Source organism: Phocoena phocoena, chromosome 7 (assembly GCF_963924675.1).
Source record: "Phocoena phocoena chromosome 7, mPhoPho1.1, whole genome shotgun sequence".
Taxonomy (NCBI): Eukaryota; Metazoa; Chordata; class Mammalia; order Artiodactyla; family Phocoenidae; genus Phocoena; species Phocoena phocoena.
Window position 1 is genome coordinate 57,215,450 of NC_089225.1, and position 22,648 is coordinate 57,238,097.

Here is a 22,648-nt window from a genome sequence, read left to right on the forward strand (position 1 = left end):
GCAAGAAAACTGGGAAGTTTATTGAGGAGGGTGATTTCTTATATAGGTAGCTCACATTAAAATGGTCAGAGACTCGAAACATTCAGCGCCCAACTCCCAACCGTTAAAATGCAATCTCACACTTCATTTATGATGTGTTATCATAAACCACACAAATACTTTGAGTCAGAGGGCTACAGTAAGACTACTGATGATGGGCAAAAAACATAAAAGGGAAATTCTAAGTCATGTAGAAATTGCTTGGCACCCAAGAGAAGTTTTCATATATGTTTTCTCAAAGAATGAATAAAAGATTACATGAATAAATGAATGAAGTAATGCAGCAAATACAGCTGACTCTCATTATTCTCAGTAGTTATATTCTACAACGTCACCATAAACACTGAATTAACCAATACTGAACCACTGCACCTGGGGAAACACAAGTTAGGTTCCTGTGAGCCTCTGGTCACAACATTTTCATCAACCAATCAATACATAACTTTGTTTTCTGTGTATTTTTGTTTAAACACCCCTTATTTAGTATATATTGTTGATTCATAAACATTGAACTCACAGCCAACTGTACTATAACTCATGCCTCAGTGAAACTTATCTGACACATGTATTTTCCCTGCAAGATAACATTACTGTCTTCAAGATAACATTACTGTCTTCTTGCACTTAGAAGCACCAGACAGGATTTTGACATTATGCTTAGGGGCCATTTTAAAAAGTAAAATCACCAATAAAAAGTCACAAAAATGCAAAAAATGTGGCACTAAATAGGCTATGAAAAGAACACTTGTTAACAGTATAAGAGCTAAAACAAAGAAGGCAGAGTGGCCTTGCTCAACCCCAGCCGGGAATGTTCACGTCATGCAACTCAATTTGCCACTCTATAAATGTTGGTGAATAACTATGAAAGTGTCACAGGTATTTATTTTAAAAGGGTTACAAATAAATGCTAGCAAGTAAGCAAATCTGCAAACACAAACAGAATCAAGAATAATGAGGACTGTCGGTATATGAATGAGCAATTATTTAGGAAAACTACCAACTCAGGTAAACTCACATAGGAATGATATAACATTAGGATGAAATATGACCTCAGCACAGTGACATACAGATATATACATATTTACTTTACTAGGGGGTGGGGGTGGGGTGTGTGTATGTTTGGAGGGTTAATTATACTGACATTTATCTTAATAAGTTAATTGAATTATATATTTTTAATATGAGGAAAAATCTGCCTCTAAGCATTCAAGTCATTTAATGATTTCATTGATGCCATATGGACGCTGTTATATTGCCATTCAATCCTAGGACAGTTCCAGGTTTAACAGGAGAGTGGACGTTCACTCTCCTGGCACTCACCCATATTCATGTGTGTGTCTCAGCCTCCCTGCCAGCGTCCAAACAGCATAAGTTGCAGTGACCAGGCACCTCGCGACCCACCACGCGGAAGATGGCACATGCGGCCAGGAAGAGGAAGGGCACTCAACAAGGCTGAGACCCAGTGTAGTAAAGAATTTAATCTTGCGCCCCAGAAGAGGTCTGACTTTTGCCTTCAGCTCCTAGGAGGTAATTTTCTTTGTCTGGGAGCCTTGGGCTAGCCAGAGAGTACCAATGTGACTTAGGGTGGGGTTTGGGGTCACAGTGTCAGTCAAGCTGGAGAATGAGATCAACCATGTGGGCCATCAATCATAAAGCCCTCATTAAAAACTCTGAACTCAGGACTGGGAGAGCTTCCTTGGTTGGAAATATTCCATGTGTATCACCACGCATCAATGCCGGAAGAGTATGCGTCCTGACTCCACAGAGGATAAGAGAAGCTCTGCATTTTGTACTTCTCCCAGACCCTGTCTTATGTGCTTTTCCCTTTGGCTGATTTTAATCTGTATCCTTTCCCTGTAATAAATCATGACTCTCAGTATAACAGTGTTTAGTGAGTTCTTCTAGAGAATCATCGAACCCAAGTGTGATTTGAGGGAACCCCTTCCAACTTGCAATTGGTGTCAGAAGTGAAAGAAGTGTATAGGACTGTGCCCTCTCCCTTTGCAGTTGGCCCTAACTCCTTGTAAACTCTGCACAAAGCCTGCACCTATGAGCAGGAGGCCCTGGAGATTGTTTTCACTTTGGAGATGGTAAGAGAGTAAGAGGCTAATAATCAAAGTTCTTTCTCTGGGGGATTGTTCATCTAGTCCTAGACAGGGCTTTCTTAGGGGAACATCAACCTTTACTTGCTGTGTGACTTTAGGAAATTTACTACCTCTCTTTTCTTTATCTATAAAATAGAGTAACAATATCATCTAAAATGGGAATAGTAACAACACAGGTGTGTTGTGAGGATTGTATTAGGTATCATACATTAAGCACCTTGCACTCAGGAGACCTTTAGTAAATGAGTACCCTCTCCTGCCTTCACCAAAAGCGAATTTAAAAACACAATGAGGGACTTCCCTGGTGGCGCAGTGGTTAAAAATCTGCCTGCCAATGCAGGGGACACAGGTTCGAGCCCTAGTCTGGGAAGATCCCACATGCCGCGGAACAACTAAGCTTGTGTGCCACAACTACTGAGCGTGTATGTCACAACTACTGAAGCCCACACGCCTAGAGCCCGTGCTCCACAACAAGAGAAGCCACCACAATGAGAAGCCTGTGCACCACAGTGAAGAGTAGCCCCCGCTCGCCACAACTAGAGAAAGCCCACGCACAGCAACAAAGACCCAACACAGCCATAAATAAATAAATAAATAAATAACTGGCTGGCTGACTGACTGACTGACATTATTTGAGATGCTACAGATCACAATTCTGTGGCCAAATAAAATGAGTATCTGGCAAATAACCAAGAAATATTGGGATTTAAGTTTGTGTTTCCTTTAATATTAAAACAATTCTAATTATCAGTGACATTTAACAACACAGTTTGGGTTTTAAAAGTCTTTTCCTAGCAATCTATTTTTTTCTGGTGGAAGTGTAAACTGGTGCAACCTCTCTAGAGAACAACTGGCAATACATACCATAAGCCTTAAAAGTGTGTAACAGGCATCTGTTAAGGCAGAGATTAAATGAGATGCTCTTTGAAAGGGAACGTTTAAAAATTATGACAGTCTCTCTTATGTTTAGGGGTGGAGACCCGAGGTCACCTTGGTATGGGCCATTCTGTTGAACAAGTTAGGCAAAGGGTAGGCACCACCGTCCTCAGGACTCAGGGAAAAGGGGCTCACTGGGAGGGGGAAGTTGCATGGCTTAAAAAAACATACCTTACACTCTTGATGTGCAAAATTAATTGCTAGAGTTGCTGAGACCAATTTTCCAGTACCCTAAATCCTTCTGGAAGGGAAGAAACATTACCCCAATCTTTGATTCCTCAGATTCAAATTTAAGGAGTTCTATCATAGAAAAAACTTATAGCCCAAACTAAGTTCCACTGGCAAGAACAGGCAGAAACACTCCTGAAAGAAAATGACTTTGAAGATGGATTAATTGAAACTGGTGATCCAGGGTCATACAGAGGGCTTATGCGTTTATTAGGAAGGACAGATTCTGGCCCAGCATGAGGCAGAGGCCAGAAGTGTCTCTGACCTCAGCTTCCCTGGCACATGGAATCGTTGAGTATAAGCATGTGAACTAATAAACTGCAATCTTAACCTCCAACTGGGGTCACTACTTTGACCCGGGCCAGGTCTGACCTAAACGGGTATCCTAGTAGCACTCAGACAAGCAACTGTCGACAAAGGGCTGGTCTTCAACACTGACAGAAAGTGATAAAGAGAAGAAGGATAAACAGTGTACAATTATACTTACTGCACTTTTCTTCTGGGTAGTTGTAAGAGAATGGGACCACTCTGGGACTGAGTAAGTCTCCTGAAGTTCAAACTTGGAGGAGGAGACTGCCTAAAGAGGAAGGTACTAAATTTCCTGCTAACTGGGGCAGTGATTAAGAGGAGAAAGTATGGGAGCATATTTGGCTCCTGCATTTATGTAACAGGTCTTCAGTTCCTTCTGCATACTTTTGACCCAGCAGCTCTATTTCTAGGAATTTATTGTAAAATAATTAAGGATATTAGAAAAATATTAATATAGAAGAATACCACTGAAATATTTCTTTTTAAACTAAAAAACTGGATTCAACCTAAATGCCTAACAATTAGAAACTGATAGAATCAATGATGGTAGATTCCAGTTTGAAGACACCTTGACTACATCAAGAAGATTTCACCTTTTAATCTGTTAGAAAGTCTGATAGATATTTTAAATATTTTTAATCTTTGAAAACAGTGTCTCTCAAACTTTTTGGTTTCAAAAACATGGATTCTAAAGAGCTTTTAATATCTACTGATATTAACCATATTAGAAGTTAAAACAGAAATTTTAATAGTATATATTTGTTAATTTATTAAAAATAATAAACCGATTATATCTTAACATTTTTATGAAAAAATAACTAGCTTTCAAGACAAAACATTTGTTTTAAATTTTGTACATCTCTTTAATGTCCGGTATAAGTGAAGACAGCTGGATTTTCCTATCTGCTTCTGCATTCAATCTGTTGTGATATCACATGCCATGTACAGTCTGGAAGATCCAACTAGCCATTTGTGAGAGAATGAGAGTGAAAAAGGCAAAAAATGTCTTATTACTATTACTTAAAATAGTTCTGACTTCGTGGAAGCTCTGAAAAAACTTGGAGACTTCCAGGAGTCCCTAGAACATGCTGTGAGAACAACTGTTTCAAACCATGATTTCCTTGGCATATTTAGGGTATGGGGTAAAGTGGGATAAGATACATTTCATCTAATAAAAGAAATACAAAAGTTAACTAAGACAGGAAAAGAGAGGAAATCATGAATTCCTTTAGCAGAACGAAGTCCTTTCAGCTCGTTCAAAGGAAGTCAGCAAGAGCCTTCAGCTAGAGGTCTCAAGGACTCCCATCACTTCTTTTTGATTCTGTCAGAAAATCCACCCAAGCCAAGCATATCAACATGACAGACCTCCATCTCTAGAGCATGACTGAGAATGACAGCCTGACAACCTATAACTCAGTGACAGCTGATTTTAAAACCAACTTAAATTCAGGGACAGCTGCTTAAAATAATCTTCACGTGGTATAGATGAGTGCTTAAATTAAGTACATACCCACAAAATCCATTTTCTCCATTGCCTTTACGTGTCAGTAATACTTTTCATTCACTACACAAAAGAATTTTATATAAATATCAAAATTATGCTGCCATACAGAAACGTTAAAACAATCAGAAAGTTCCATTCATTCAATAAATATGTATTAAACACCTTCTATGGGTAAGAATGTCAGTTACAAGGTGGGTCCAGATGTAGTTTACGCCTTTAAGGGCGGTAAGAAAAATAAGATGGATATGATTACTTACTAACAAGGTAATATAATAAGAGTAATACATAAGAGTATAAGAGTAATACGTAATACTCTTCTACATAATGAGAGTTTCATAAACCACCATCTTGTCAAAATGCTTGACAAGAACAGGTCCCCAATAAGTATTTGCTGAGCTGATGAAAGAATGGAAGGGAAGAAGGAATCACTTTTGGCCAGAATGTCAAGAAAGACAAATCAGAGGTGATATCATCTGACAGTGGCTCTGAAAGACGGATGATTTTTTGTGTGTGTGTGGTACGCGGGCCTCTCACTGTTGCGGCCTCTCCCATTGCGGTGGAGCACAGGCTCCGGACACGCAGGCTCAGCAGCCATGGCTCACGGGCCCAGCCGCTCCGCAGCATGTGGGATCTTCCCGAACCAGGGCATGACCCCGTGTCCCCTGCATCGGCAGGCGGACTCTCAACCACTGTGCCACCAGGGAAGCCCAGGACGGATGATTTTTAAAGTACAGGGGCCAAGGGAAGAAGACTGGAAATAAAAGAGAGAACAACTTTCTAAACAGAGGGAACACAGTGAATAGGACACAGGAACAAGAAAGTTCAGAATGTGTTTGAGGAACAGTAAAAATGCAGAGTGGTTGAAATAGAAGACATATTGAGGAAAGCTTGAGATTCAGGTCCTGGAGGGAACCTGGGCTGTGTTGTCCAGGAGGCATCCGTAAGTAATGCACCATGTGTTTTCCTCTGCTTTGTGTATTAAATACTCAGATGTCTGAGAGGAATACTATGTTAGGCCTGGGTCAATTCTCATGAGTCAGAGAAAACAAGCCAAGCAGCAGGAAGGCCAAAGGTAAGAGAAAAAATTGATGGAGCAAAGACTCGGAGGAGGAGAAGTAATGGACTCAAAAATCACAGGTGGTGGACAAGGCCTGGGAAGGTGGAGACATGGCTCTATGTCTAATCAACTGGGGAGGTAAAAAGGCGGGTTCTGTTTGAGACATTCTCTTCTGTGACTCTAAGTAAAAATCTAAACAAATAATTCAGGAAAACAAAAGAAAAAATGAGATTGTTAAACTATATGGAAAATAAATAACGGCCTAGTTGATTAGCACATATAGTATAATCTCATTTTTTTAAACAAAAGATATAAATGTGTATGTGAATGTGTACATTGGGAGGGGCACAGAGACAAGGAGAGAGAATATGAAAGATTCAGATGACATATGCTAATTTAAGTAATAGTAGTGATCTCTAGGTTGGCCCTCCTCACCCAGGCTCCTCACCTGAGCCACAGAGCACATAAAATGTTTTGAGTGGTATTTTCTCAGTTCTCCCATGTATGGTAGATAACCAGAGTCTTTCTAGAAGCAGGAGAGAAGTTAACTTATTACATATAGTGGATGTGCTGAGCCACTGGGACATCATTCTCTCCCCAGAACCAGGAGAAAGCATTCTCTTGATGCTGATTTTTACTTTTCTTATATATCTGTGTATTTTAAAAAATTATATAATGCATATATTCATTTGTGCTAAGGAGGAAAAAACAACTACTAAAAACAAACAGTATATAAACGAACCAATCAAAAGATCGGCAGAAGACCTAAATAGACATTTTTCCAAAGAAGACATACAGATGGCCAACAGACACATGAAAAGATGCTCAACATCACTAGTTATTAGATAAATGCAAATCAAAACTACAATGAGATACCACCTCACACGGATCAGAATGGCCATTGTTAAAAAGTCTACAAATAACAAACGCAGGAGAGGGTGTGGAGAAAAGGGAACCCTCCTACACTGTTGGTGGGAATGTAAATTGGTGCAGCCACTATGGAAAACAGTATGGAGGTCCCTTAAAAAACTAAAAATAGAATTACCATATGACCCAGCAATCCCACTCCTGGGCATATATCTGGAAAAGATGAAAACTCTAATTCAAAAAGATATAAGCACCCCAATGTTCATAGTAGCACTATTTACAACAGCCAAGACATGGAAACAACCTAAATGTCCTTCAACTTTATCCATGAATGGATAAAGAAGATGTGGTCACACATCTACACACACACACACACACACACACACACAGAGGAATCTTATTCAGCCATAAAAAAGAATGAAATATTGCCATTTGCAGCAACATGGATGGACCTAGAGATTATCAGATTAAGTGAAGTAAATCAGACAGAGAAAGACAAATATATGATATCACTTGTATGTAGAATCTTAAAAATGATACAAATGAACTTATTTGCAAAACAGAAACAGACAGACATAGAAAATTAACTGTTACCAAAGGAGAAACGGTGGGGGGGGATAAATTAGGAGTTTGGGATTAACAGATACACACTACTATATATAAAACAGATAAACCACAAGGACCTACTGTATAGCACAGGGAACTATACTCAGTATCTTGTAATAACCTATAATGGAAAAGAATCTGAAAAAGAATGTGTGTGTGTGTATAATTGAATCACTTTGCTGTACACCTGAAACTAACACAATACTGTAAATCACCTATAAATTTTTTTAAAAGTATAAGTTAACTATAAGAAGAGAAAAACATGGAAACTGACTCAGATAGAGAAAAGCACCGTTTAACAAACTCCACAGGAAATTATAATTGTTTTGAATGGGCTCTTGAAATAAATACCTTACCAGAGAAATAATATCCCCAGTCTGAGAAGCTTAGAAATCAACTACAAGTTTTGTGGCAAACATATAAATAACACCACCTCTTCTAAAGTCCTCGAATTCCCCCTGAGAACCTCTGTGGAGGTCTTCATTTACCTCTTCTCCCTGTTCTAAATGAATTTGCTGAATGAGAACAGCTTCTTAATTAAATGTTTTTCACTACTGGTTAACTGCAAGAATTATGAGCCAAGAATATCATCAAAAAATCTACAAACAATAAATGCTGGAGAGGGTGTGGAGAAAAAGGGAACCCTCTTGCACTGTTGGTGGGAATGTAAATTGATACAGCCACTATGGAGAACAGTATGGAGGTTCCTTTAAAACGAAAAACAGAACTACCATATGACCCAGCAATCCCACTACTGGGCATATACCCTGAGAAAACCATAATTCAAAAAGAGTCATGTACCACAATGTTCATTGCAGCTCTATTTACAATAGCCAGGACAGGAAGCAACCTAAGTGTCCATCATTGGATGAATGGATAAAGAAGATGTGGCACATATATACAATGGAATATTACTCAGCCATAAAAAGAAACAAAATGGAGTTATTTGTAGTGAGGTGGATGGACCTAGAGTCTGTCATACAGAGTGAAGTAAGTCAGAGAGTGAAAAACAAATACCGTATGCTAACACATATATATGGAATCTAAAAAAAAATGGTTCTGAAGAACCCAGGGGCAGGACAGGAATAAAGACAGACGTAGAGAATGGACTTGAGGACACGGGGAGGGGAAGGGTAAGCTGGGACGAAGTGAGAGAGTGGCATGGACATATAAACACTACCAAATGTAAAACAGATAGCTAGTGGAACCAGCCACATAGCACAGGATCAGCTCAGTGCTTTGTGACCACCTGGAGGGGTGGGATAGGGAGGGTGGGAGGGAGATGTAAGAGGGAAGAGATAATGGGGATATATGTATATGTATAGCTGATTCACTCTGTTATACAGCAGAAACTAACACACCATTGTAAAGCAATTATACTCCAATAAAGATGTTAAAAAAAAAGAATTATGAGCCGAGAAAATCTTAGTTTTACATATTTTATCACGTTTATGAAAATGATTTCAATTTTTTCTTTTTTTTTAAACTCAGAGATAAAGATTTTAAGCATGATTTAGTGTTAAACTTGTTTTTGCCTATAAGTTTCCCTTCTGCTACTTTTTTCTGTAAATACTAATATTTTCAGGACGTTCATTTTTTCCTTGAATATTAAAAACTTCAAGACACTTATCTGTACCTTTAGGCAATGACTTTAAAAATTTTAGTAAAATATATCTAGGATAATATCTTAGATATGACAGATTATAATGTATACTATTAGGACTATTTGGGAGGTACTGAAAGCATTCACTTATTGATTCACAAGGTTAAATCTGCTCATAAATACCCTAATGTTCTGAATTTTTAGATTAACTTAAAACATTATATGACTGAGTAAATGTTTATGCTTTCTCCAATTAGATCCTATTTAGGTCCAGTCTAGCTATGGATGTCACTGAAAACAACTGACCTCTGAAAACAGAAAAAATTTTATTTCCTTCTTTCTGTTATACAGTTTTGTGTATCATTATATAGTTATGTCTTACAAATTCTTTGATTAGGATAATATTCCACTGATGAAGTTTAAACCTGCTTAACTTTTTATTTTAAAAAATAAATATGGCTTCCCTAGTGGCACAGCGGTTAAGAATCTGCCTGCCAATGCAGGGGACATTGGTTCATGCCCTGGTCTGGGATGATCCCACATGGCGCGGAGCAACTAAGCCCATGCGCCACAACTACTGAGCCTGCACTCTAGAGCACGCGAGCCACAACTACTGAGCCCGTGTGCCCAACTACTGAAGCCCGCGTGCCTAGAGCCTGTGCTCCACAACAAGAGAAGCCACCACAGTGATAAGCCCGCACACCACAACGATGAGTAGCCCCTACTCGCCACAACTAGAGAAAGCCCACATGCAGCAACGAAGACCCAACACAACCAAAAATAAATAAATAAATAAATTTATATTAAAAAATAATAGAAATAAATAAATAGTTCATTCTAGAACAGACTAGAATGTTAAATTTAAGCTGTTTATTGTTTTAGGCTCAAAACAAAAAGGCTTTTTACAACTTTTTAACAATATGATGAGTTTTCTTGAAAAGGATTATGTTGCATTTTAAATGAGGTTTAGACTAATGACATACACTCAAAAACTATGTGATTAATGTTTTAAAGCATGTTTCAGATTGCCTTTGGTTTGAAAATTAACAATTTAGAATTCTGTAAAAAATTGACGTTTATTGATAAGAAAAGGCCATTTTTCCCTTGAAATGAAGACTCAACTTTCAACCTACTTGCATGAGATTCCCTGCCCTGCTTTAATCAGAAAATACAAGGCATTAATGATTAATCCCCACCTGTTGTGTACCAAATTTTGGCATACCAAAATAATGAGATGCTTGTGACCATAAAACTCTATTTTACTACAAAGTGATCTTCTAAAAGAACAAGGGCATAAAATTCACAATAAAAACCAAACAATTACTACAGTTAATATTTGCAAGAGTCATAAAGAAAACAACCCAACTCCTCACTCTAAAAAAAATACATTTCTTGGAAACCAAAAATTCACAGTAAAAATTAAAAGGCTCACATTCACAACTCTAAACTAAGGAGAAACCAAGTAAAAAAGAGCTTTGCTAGGTTTCTAGGTAACTCATAGCTGTAAACCTCTTTCTTAGAAGATGCTTCAAAACACAGTGAATAAGCATTTTAACTAAGATAATTAATATTCACTCTGCAAAGTCATGGCCAAATCAGGTCAGTTAAGTTCAACCTTAGAAGAAACAAAGTCATTTAAAACTGCTCCAAGTTGAAAAGTGATGTGTCATGATACAATTCTGACAGAAATAAACTATTTTTAAAACCAAAGATAATTGTTTTTAATTCTTCAGAGAATAGTGACCCAGAACTCTTAATACATGGGAAAAAGAACTTCTGAGACTGTGCAACTAGAGTGCTCACACGTAACTTCATCAAAGATCTCCAAAAACAAATATTCTGCAAGTGCAGTGCTCAACTCTTCACCATGGACCCACAGCATAGGCCAACAAAGCCTCCTAAATTAAATGCGAGCCAAGCTTGGAAATCTCTTCTTTCGAAAACTCAAGCTTGGCCTTTAATTAAAGACCTAAGCAATGGTTCCTCTAACCAACTTGGCAGACCCAGCAAACAGACTACACAAACAAAGCCTTCTGCTTACTCAAATCTTTTCACAATACAGTACTCCTGGAACAAAAAGCTATACACAGGAACTGGGTCATTCAGCTCAATTCAAAGGTAAGGGCTGTCATTTTCCAACCTACTATTTCTCCTCTAGACAAGTCATATCTCTCTGAAGTTTTCTCTTTAAAAGGTTTGGACATTTCTGATCATATTTATCCTAACATGTTGGCATTTTTTTAAAATAAATTTTATTTATTTATTTTTGGATGCGTTGGGTCTTCGTTGCTGCGTGTGGGCTTTCTCTAGTTGCGGTGAGCTGGGGCTACTCTTCGTTGTGGTGGGCGGGCTTCTCATTGTGGTGGCTTCTCTTCCAGCAGAGCACAGGCTCTAGGTATGCGGGCTTCAGTAGTTGTGGCTCGCGGGCTCTAGAGAGCAGGCTCAGTAGTTGTGGTACACGGGCTTTGTTGCTCCCCAGCATGTGGGATCTTCCTGGATCAGGGCTTGGACACATGTCCCCTGCACTGGCAGGAGGATTCTTAACCACTGCGCCACCAGGGAAGCCCAACATGTTGGAATATTAACAGAAAGCCCTCAGGCCCACTTAACACAAGGTTTCTAACAGAAAACTTCAAGAAGAGATTTAGCTCCTATAAAGCCTCTCAACATGCCCAAATGGCTCCCATTTGGATTTTGTTTAAGTAAATATATTCAGCTTTACTAACATGATAGTTCCTAAAACCCTCTACCACAAAAAAACTAGAATACACAAAACTCAACGAATACAATAGAGTATATACCCTTCTACTTGATTTCTCTGCATCTCACATATCTAAAATTAAACTGCAATAAGTTAAGAAATCCTTATAATTCTACATCCTTAAAAGAGTATATCATGTGGTATATACATTTTACCACACACAAAACAAGAATACACCTGGGGAACACTTTTTCCAAATCCAACAACTCCAGCGCACTTGAAATTACAAATATTAAAAATGTAACCATGAAAACTCTTCACAGCAATTTTACTTTTTATAAATACAAGTTCTAGAAAATAATCAACTAAAACTACACTTTTAGTGGGGATCTTCTTAGTCAGTTATTTAAGAACTATAACTCAGTTGTCTCAAATGCCCTCATCTCCTTCAGTATCCTCCTTGTTCTTTTCTTAAAGTTTGCAAACAATGTTTTTTCTCCTTGTTATTCATCCTTTGGGACAAATTATTCCTAATCCATACATTTCCCATTGCTACATAGTTTTATAGCAATGTCTTGCTTGGATACTTGCCCTTGGAAAAGGAATCTCAGGCTTCAGAGTATGCAGTAGAATGTGTTTATTAGAATGTGCATTATTTTTTGACGCTGATTCATAGAATTAGGATTCCCCCATGCCAACAAGCAACCTTTCAAAGTCTTGCCTTACATCAGCATTTTCAAGCTTTATCAAGAGGACAGCTACTCAGAAAATAGGATATACTAACCCTTACATTTAACTCTATGGGGAAAAGAGGGATAATGTTCCTAATACTTTGACATCACGGGTAAGTGAGACAGGAAAAAAAGGTCACAACATTCCTCATCTTATCATGATAATTTCCAAATGTGCTTCTTTTAAACTGGACTTCTCTGGGAAAACCAATCAAAGTCTGTCTCTGTCTCTGTCTCTCTCTCTCACACACAAGTAGATTCTGAAGAACACAAAAAAGTTTGCTTTAGATTACAAGATGTGAAGCCAAATGTGGAATAAGGCAGCTCACAGCTGTAGGAAGAAAATAGAGTCAGATATGGAAGTAATATTGTATAAACCACAAATGAGCAGAGTTGGGATAATTCTAAGCACATGCTAACTGTCCCAAGGTACAATAAAATGCTCAGCATGTTTTAATTAACTGTGCTTTGACTGCGCACATGACAGTATGGACTGCCAAGAGGCAAAAACTCTCTGGAAATGAGAACTTGTGTTCCAAATTGATAGGTTACCTATGTTTCTTCCTTTGAGAGCAGAACCCAGGGCATGAAAGATCTGGGGCTGTGGTGTCTCTTGCCAACAACTGCATCCAGCAATGCCTAAAATGAACATGTAATGGACTTCTTTGTTTTAGAGAAGTTCCTGCAGTGTGAGGACACAAGGAGCAACTAACTGAAAGTATAATAGCAACAAAGACCCACTTTTCTCAGTTCTCAAAATCTGAATGCTTTCAAGAGTAGAAGCATTTTTATAACTCATCTGGCAGCAAACTCTAGTCTGACCTGAACCTGAGAGAATTTTTATAGTTTTTTATAACTCATTTGATGGTAAAAACCTCACCTTAATGGATGTGAGAATATTTAGTCCTTATTTATTATATGGAATGTGACTTCATTTCACTGCAGAAATATTAATGTGTGATTATAAAGTGATGTGTCAGACACTGCTAGGGTGTTATACATATAAGTATATATGAAACGTATTACCTTTCTAAAATCTGAAAAATTCTGAATTCTAACATACATTTGTTACCAAGGGTTTTGGATAAAGGATTCCAAACCCACTACTCTTATTAATATTATGGCTGATCATGTTACAACGTTAAGTCAGAACATAACAACACTCTCCTGCTAGATTCTCTCCAATGGCTTCCCATGTCACTCAGAATTAGAGCCAAGCTCTTCACAACGGTCTACAAAACTGCTATTCAAAGAGGACCACAACACTGACATCACCTGGTAATCATTAGAACTGCAGAACGGCAGGCCCCAACTCCCACCTGTGAATCAGAATCTGCAGTTGCACAAGATCCCCAGGTGATGTGCATGCACCAGATTTTCCAGAAGCACTGACCTCTAAGACCCTAGCTGATCGGTCCTTCTTACCTTGCTGAGTTCACCTCCTACTTCTCTCCCCTTCACCCACTCTGCCAGTCTCTTTGGTTTCCTTGCCATTCATGAGACACAAGAGACACATTCTCACCTAGCTGTTCCCTGGGACTGGAATGTTCTCCCCGCAAGAATCTCTGTTGACTTGCTCCTTTACCTGCTTCAGTTCTTTACTCAAAATGAGGCCTTCCCTGTCACCCGAACTAAAATGCTCAAAACCCCCTGACAATTCATATTCTCCTCTGTTTTCATTAGTTGTCATTGTATTCTTTCTCTTTAGTACATAATCACTGTCTAAAATACTAACATTTTGCCAAACTATGTTGGTTTTTGTTTGTCTCTTTCTGCTAGGATGTGAACTTCACGAGGGCAGGGATTCTTTTGTCTGTTTTTCACACTGCTGTATCCCTTGGTGTGGTTTGTGAACCTCTGTGCCTCACTGAGGCTCTTTCAGGGGGGTACACAAGGCCAAGCCTATCTTCATAATTAATACTAAGAAATCTGCCTTTTTCACTGCACTGACATTTGCTCTGGTAGTGCCAAAGCCCTGGTGGGTAAAACTGCTGGTGCTTCGGCACAGAAAGACGCAGTGGCACCAAACTGTATTAACTGCCATTAGCCAACATACATTTATAGTTTTTTTTAAAAATTCAGTTTCACTTAGGAATGTCCTTGATGAAGCAATTTAAAAAGTATTAATTGTGTTCAATCTTTTTTTTTTTTTTTTCTTTTGCGGTACGCGGGCCTCTCACTGTTGTGGCCTCTCCCATTGAGGAGTACAGGCCCTGGACGTGCAGGCTCAGCGGCCATGGCTCATGGGCCCAGCCGCTCTGCGGCATGTGGGATCCTCCCAGACTGGGGCACAAACCCGTGTCCCCTGCATCGGCAGGCGGACTCTCAACCACTGCACCACCAGGGAAGCCCCTGAGCTTTCTTCTTTTAAGCCAGACATTAAAGAACTATAAAAATGTAAAAGAATGCCACTCTTCTCACTACCTTAAAAAATAGTTATTTTTCATAAAATACATTATTTATGCTAACATGCAATGGTTTATTATTTTTAAATCAACTGATAGCTTTTTAATTTCTCAATTTTATTTTCAAATACAATAAACAGCAATATATATAACCCACATAAACAAATGCTCCTTAGGTTCCTCAATAATGTTTAAGAGTGTAAATGGGTCCTGAGATTAAAAAAGTCTGAGAACTGGGCTTCCCTGGTGGCGCAGTGGTTGAGAGTCCGCCTGCCGATGCAGGGGACGCGGGTTCATGCCCCGGTCTGGAAGGATCCCACATGCCGTGGAGCGGCTGGGCCCGTGAGCCATGGCCGCTGGGCCTGTGCGTCCAGAGCCTGTGCTCCGCAATGGGAGACGCCACAGCAGTGAGAGGCCCGTGTACCGCAAAAAAAAAAAAAAAAGTCTGAGAACCACTGGCCTAAAACAATAACTAGTAAATAGCAGTAAATTTTGTCACCCTGAACACTTACCATGTGCTGGGCTCTTGTTAAACACTTTTACACTGATTTATGCCTCACAACAATCTTATAAAGTAGGTATTATTGCTATCACCATTGTACAGGTAAGTAAACTGGTACTTGAAAGAGATCAAGGCATTTGTTTAAAGTCACAAACAGCAGCTGAGATCAGGTGACTCCAGATCGCATGCTCCTAACCACTACTGACACTATGATAAAGGCATGCTGGGTTAGAAACAAGGCAAACAGTGCAAAGCCAGGTGACTATTTTAAAACTTTCAAGGCATAAAAAGGAGCCAAAATACAAAGCCAAATGGTGTGGGGGTTGAAGAAAGGCAATGTAAGAAGGTTCATGTGAGCAGAAGAAAGACCATAACAACTTCTCAGAGGCAGAATCAGATGTTTGAGGAAATATTTCAAGCACAGCTCACAAGGTTACAACAACCACCACTAGGCTGAAGAACAGACAATAAAAACCCTAAGATGTCTATTTAGCTTCAAGACCAGCTTCCAAGGATAGTATAGACAAGCTGATATCCCTCATGGTCAGGTTCATTCATGATGCTGTTAAAGTCTTCTTGCTGCTGTTGGTTTCCCTGTATCTCAAGCTTGAGTATAACCTTCAGTGAAATTCTGCGGTTCCCATGTCCAAAGAGAGCTTCCGCCTCATTAAATTTACCCACTCTAAGAAGTGGGTCCTCTCTGGCCCACAGTAGGGTGATACCCTGAAGCTTCATCATCCTGACTGGATTAGTGACAAGAAAGGCATTAAGACATTAAGATGTCTGCATTTTACGAAGGAGTCCTATAAGGTCAAGAACAGTAATTCCTTTCCAATTTCAAATTTCCCTAAGCTAAAAATTCCTGCTAGAATATGCAGACATACCTCTCAAGCTTGAAGTTTCTACATCCTGTAATATTTAAACCATGACTCACTCTTGTTGTTAAGGATGATTTAAAAATGAGTGATACGGGACTGGGGAAAAAAAAGGCAGAGCAGTAATCCTAGTTTTAGCAATGCACCATTCAGACAAATAATGGAAGTTAGGGCAAAGGAAGTAAAGTGAGATCTTGGAACCGTTCTCCTCACGCTATTGAGAGGGAGGCCATAACGTCAGGTTAGAGTGTTCACCTACGTGTAATGTGTTCAGTGCTGAGACCATGAGGAATTAGGCTGTATAACCCTATCAGAGAAAAATTCTGACTCAACTATGCATACAGAAGGTCAGAAATAGGAAAATATAACCTCTTGGTATGCATAATGACTGTGGCAATGGAAAAAATGAATTTATAAGCGCAGTCTCAAAACTTGGGATGAGGGAAATCCTGAAAACATTCTAATATACAAGGAATGATAAATGATTACGGACATTCTCTTTCTCTAGTCTTCTGTCTTCTTTTTCTATCAGTGAATATAAAAAGAAAACTACAAGGGCTTTCATAGCTTCACTAGTGATCCAGGATTACCCTAACGCTATTTTTGCCTGGAACCCTTAAGTTGCTCAACCACAAGTTCACCTACAGGGGGTCATCGAAGTAAAAGTCTAGGTTTTAGAAAGAGAATGCTAGGTGAGGATTATTATGCTCACCGGTAGGTTCCAGAGCTGAGCAGGCTGTCATCCGATCATCATGCCTCCTTCCCACCGCAGCCCATGCTTTGACATATGGTATACCCAACTACAGTGACTCAACATTTTGCTAGATCATAAAATAGAAAACATGTATATGAAACACATTTATTTGTGTTTTAGGTTCCTCAGTGTTCTGTGGTCTTTCTGCATGACAGTAATGCACCAACTTAGACCACTCAAAGCCCAGAACACAATTTTCTTAAGAAGGGCAGAAACCTAGAGCAGAAGTTGACAATATATCCAACTGGGTCAAAAAAAATTAATGATGGAAACAATGTTCTGGGATATGTCTCTGTAAACATATCAGACAAGTGAAAGAACAAGGAAAGAACGAGGATGCCCGAGTGCTTTACCCCTGGGTTCTTAGGAGGAAGATGAATGATACATTGTGTGCCAGGCTGGCATGAGTTTTAGGACTGACTGTAAGGACCTGCCCCATTCTGTGCTACCAGCTTTGGCAGTGCAGGGTAGTGGTTACAAGCGTGGGCTCTGGGGGTTTGGATACCTGCCTCTAGCAGCACTTACTAATTGTGAGTCTCACCTTGGGCAAGTCAACTCACATAATAATCTGTTATTATTATTAGCAAAAAAAATTTTAACTTGATTCCTTAGGTACTTGACATTAAAGAAATTTCCAGGGAAAGAAATGTAGATATCACTAGTAAGACATTTCAAAGACATTCTTCAGAACATGCTATATGCCATAACCTAAGCCATTACAGAATGACACTCCTTTTTTGTCATTCCACAATGAGCATTTCCTATGCTACTAAGCATTTTCTGTAGAATGAATGGCAAACAGTTTAATAAAAGTGACTGATGTGGAGTCAAAGTTGTCTAATTTGATTCCAGCCAACATTTATCCTCCATGCACATAACAATTATATATAGATGACATATATATATATAAAACAATACATGGCATATCTGACAATTTTACGTTTATGTATATACATATATATACACATATATATATATAAAATATCAAGCATGGGATGGGGAACAGTGGGAAAAAAGGTACTGGTTAAAGCCTTATGAAGAAATATATGAGTTAAAGCAGTGCAAGAGATCTCTCACATGAACATAGCTAGAGCTCTATGAAGTCCGACCAGCTCTAATGGGAAGTGAGGACTACCATGTAAACATTATACCTAGAAGTCTCTCAAGAGACCATACTTTAAAGAATGTTCCAAAATATCCTTATTTAAAAGACATCAATTCTTTTTTCCCCCAATTCTACTTCAGTACTCAGAAAGAATGCTGTGCTAACGTCTAACATACTTCAGACATGAAATGTTACAGTCCAATAGTTCTACCAAAATAAAAAGGTAGATAATCAGTTTACTTAGGACATCTAAATGGAGTTTTCTTTTGTTTAACTCCAGACTTGATGCACCTTACTAATAAGCAATATTATTTGTTATTCAAAAAGCAGACTGAGTGTTTTATGTCATGCAGCTGTGAACAAGCATTTTGTTTAAGTACTGTCTGCATGCTTCACTGCACTAACACTGTTAGAATGCCCTCAAGGATGCTGAATACAACTGGAGAACAAAAGGTCATTGTCACTGGAAAATGAAAAAAGACTTATCAAATTCAAACCAGCATCGACCACAGAGAAATGACAGCAATGGAAAAACATTTTCATGTGCCTTTATCAGTCAATAAGAGAGAATTATTTATCTCTAATCAGACTTAAAATTCTTATATATATCATAACAAAAATAAATGAATTTTTTACAGTTCATGAGTAACAATTAGATCAAATTCTGTTTCCTCATAAATTTTTAAATATAGTGTACTCTTGAAAGTCAATGCAAATATGCTAGTAGTAAATGTTTTCCCAGCAACCATGAAATACCAAAAACAGAGGTAAAGTAATATAATTTCATTCATCATTAATACCTACACATACATGAGACAGGTTTCTTTCATGCATATAATATACATATGGGAAATAAACAATTTCAGAAAACTTGAGTTCTCAGTACAAAACATATGCCTGCAATTTTAGATAAAATTCTCTTGATTTTCTATGTAAACAGGCCATAAGAAATGATAAGAATGACACAGAACATATTGACGCAATCTGGATCACCCACTGGGGTTAACTGTTGTAACAAACTTGCCTAATACATAACAAAAATAATTTCTGCATTTTACTGGTAAATGTAATATTTTCTGAAAGCACGAGAAATTCTAAGAAAAGCCCTGGTGGCAAACAAATGCATATTATTAAATTCACCATTTTATTCCTTTATTGCTCAGCAGTAAAATGCTGATACAGTCAGAAGCAAGCTAAACTAACCATTAAAAAATATGTATTTATAGTATAAATGCAAGTGTCCCCTCAAAAGGAAAGTGTATTAAGGGGAAAATGTTCTTTTTTTCACCTATTTGGAAGACAAATTTTCATTTCTGTGATTTTTTTCTCTGTTTTTTTAATTTTGAAAATATCCAAACCTACAAAAAAGTTGAAAGAACAGTACAGGAACACCATTGTATCTTTAATCTAAACTGACTAATTGTTAACATTCTGCCCCTCTGTTACCTCCTTCTCCCTCTTCTCTCTATATACAGCCCCCAAACAATTTCAGAGTAAGTTGCAGGTATCACAAAACTTCACTCATAAGTAGTTCAGCATGTGTCTCCTAAAAATAAAAACATTCCCCTACCCAACCAGGAGATCATTATCACACCTGAGAAATTAACTCTCTGTGAGCCAGGAAAAAAGTCAACACCGTTTACTACCCAGGTCCATGAAACTTTATTTTTGTATATTTAAGTCACTGTATGAATAATTTATAGATGTAAGAATAAAAGGATGGTGGAAAAACAACATATTAGAAGTTTAATAAAAATTTAAACATGCAAGCCCTAATTTTATCCTGTATTTTTCTCTTTTGAAGATAATATGGCCAAAATAGGCAGCATTCTTTTGAATGCAACCAACTGCTCACCAACTGTCGTGCGTGAACCTGCGACATATCCATTTTGTGAGTACTGATTCCAGGTTTCAAAAACATCTCTAATGGATTCTAGCTTATCACTGCTCTGGTTCTTCTTGCACTTATACTGTCTAAGTGCAATAAATATTTCATATTTCAAAGACATTTTGTTAATGTCCTAGCTTATTTTTATTTCTGGTTTTTCGTCTTGCACTTGCATCTTCAAAACATAACACTTGAAAACTTGGACGGCCCATACATTTTGTCAAAGAGAGGACAGCCATCTTCTTTGCTCCATAATTGCAAAACATTTTCATTTTTAGGTTTACAGAAACTAATTAAAATGGCCAAGCCAATAAATTTGTTCGCTTCTACGTCACCTATTTCCTGCCTGTCACTTTTGTAAACATACCTGCCTTTGGCATTTGTCCACTTAAGAACTGTATCAGTCATATTTTGGTGCAAAAACATCATGAAAGATGGAAAAATAATGTCAATTATTTTAAAATTAGTAAAATAAGATGGTCCAGATTCTTGCTGCAAAATATGATGCCATGAAATCCTTCCTGTTGAATGACTAACTGAATTTAAATACATTATTCCCTGTTTTCCTTAGACATATTGTTCACTGTCAACTTTTGAGGTTGAGAAACTTCACCTAAGACATGAGCTGGCAAAGTTTTTCTGTAAGGAGTCAGTAAGTATTTTTCGCTTTACAAGCCAAACCGCCTCTCTCAACTAGTTACCTCTGCCATTATAGTGGGAAAGTAGCCATAGACAATATGTACATGAGGGGGCATGGCTTTCAATAAAACTTCACTTATGAAAACAGGCTGTAAGCCAGCTCGCTGACCCTGGACCTATCATCATCTAATGATTTATATTGAGACTTCTTCTGTATGATAAATTTAACTGTCATCATTAGAGTCTAGAGTGTTTTGAAAACTCTTCGCCATTATAGGCTGAAAATAAAATATTCTAAACTTTCAACTGTGTTCAATGAAATGTGTGCAATGAAATTTTAATAAAACACAACTACAAAGATAGTGTCTCTGAGCTTCTTTTATACCTTCTTGAAGATGATGCAATACTGTTACCTAACCAAACTTGGGTCCACTCTCCTGCCACACAGCAAAGCCAGTCTACTGACACTGGGTCGTGATGAAGGAAAGCACAGCGTTTATTGCAGGGCACCAAGCAAGGAGAACAGGCAGCTAGTGTTCAAAAGGCCTAAACTCCCCAGTGGCTTTCAGGGAAGGCTTTTTTTAAAGGCAATATTTGGGGTGAGGGCTGCTGCTTGTGGACTTTCTTCTGACTGGTTGGTGGTGAGGTTACAAGATGATGTTTCCAGAATCCTAATCATCAACCTCTGGTTCCAACCAGTCTGGGGTCTAGTGCTTGTGGTTAGCATGTAGTCTCCATCCTCCACCTGGGTAGGAGTCTTAATCTATGCAGAACAACTCAAAGATATGTGTCAGATTGTTGTGTATACCCTTTGAGAAGGAACTAGGACTCTGCTTTTCCTTTGTTCCTGCATTCCATCACTTCTCTAACTAGTAATTGCTTCAGTCTGCTCATTGGAACTCTGGGAAGGCCTAGGAGACTAAAGCCTTCTTCTACAAATAAGAAATGGGGGACAAAGAGGGGCTTTTGTACCCAGGAGGGCCCTGCAGGATCCTGCTCAGTTTCAATACTTTGCACAATGCAATAAGAAAACTGAAGGATGACAAAATAGAGATCATGTATTTCACAACTGCAGCATTCTTCTGTTTTCTTATTATTTTAGTTTTTTTCTTTTAGCGTAATTGGGAATAACTAATAAGTAATAATGAAATAATTCCCAAAATGATGAAGTGGCAAAACGTTTCAAGATACAGGAAAATACCAAAAAAAAAAAAAAAAGATACAGGAAAAGTAAGAACATAAAAATCCCTTAATGTACCTTAGATTTATAAAGAAACAAACTATATGATAATTGCAAGACATTGTTCTATTTAAAAAATTAGCTATCACAAATAGAACTGCTCAAAAAAGAAATTCAAAAATCAATAGTGAGTAAAAAAGGACCCTCATGGTATATCTAGGGTTAAACATGCTATCAAATATCCCCAGTTATGTGGAAAATGTCCTTTTGTTTTGTTTTGCTTTGCTTTTTTGATGCAGGATGCAATTAAGGTTCATGCATCACGTTTGGCTGCCATCTCTCCTTAGTATTCTTTAACCGAGAACATTTCCTGCTCCTCTACCTTTTTAAAAAGCTTCCATGGGGGCTTCCCTGGTGGCGCAGTGGTTGGGAGTTCGCCTGCCGATGCAGGGGACACGGGTTCGTGCCCCGGTCCAGGAGGATCCCACATGCCACGGAGCGGCTAGGCCCGTGAGCCATGGCCGCTGAGCCTGTGCGTCCGGAGCCTGTGCCCCGCAACAGGAGAGGCCACAACAGTGAGAGGCCCGCGTACCGCAAAGAAAGAAAAGAGAAAA

At 38.4% G+C, this 22,648-nt stretch overlaps 1 protein-coding gene across 2 annotated transcripts in view; it reads right to left on the reverse strand.

The window, feature by feature from the left end:
* CHN1 (chimerin 1) overlaps positions 1–22,648 on the reverse strand; it is a 177,242-nt gene that overhangs the window by 132,537 nt on the left and 22,057 nt on the right. The window lies entirely within an intron of this gene.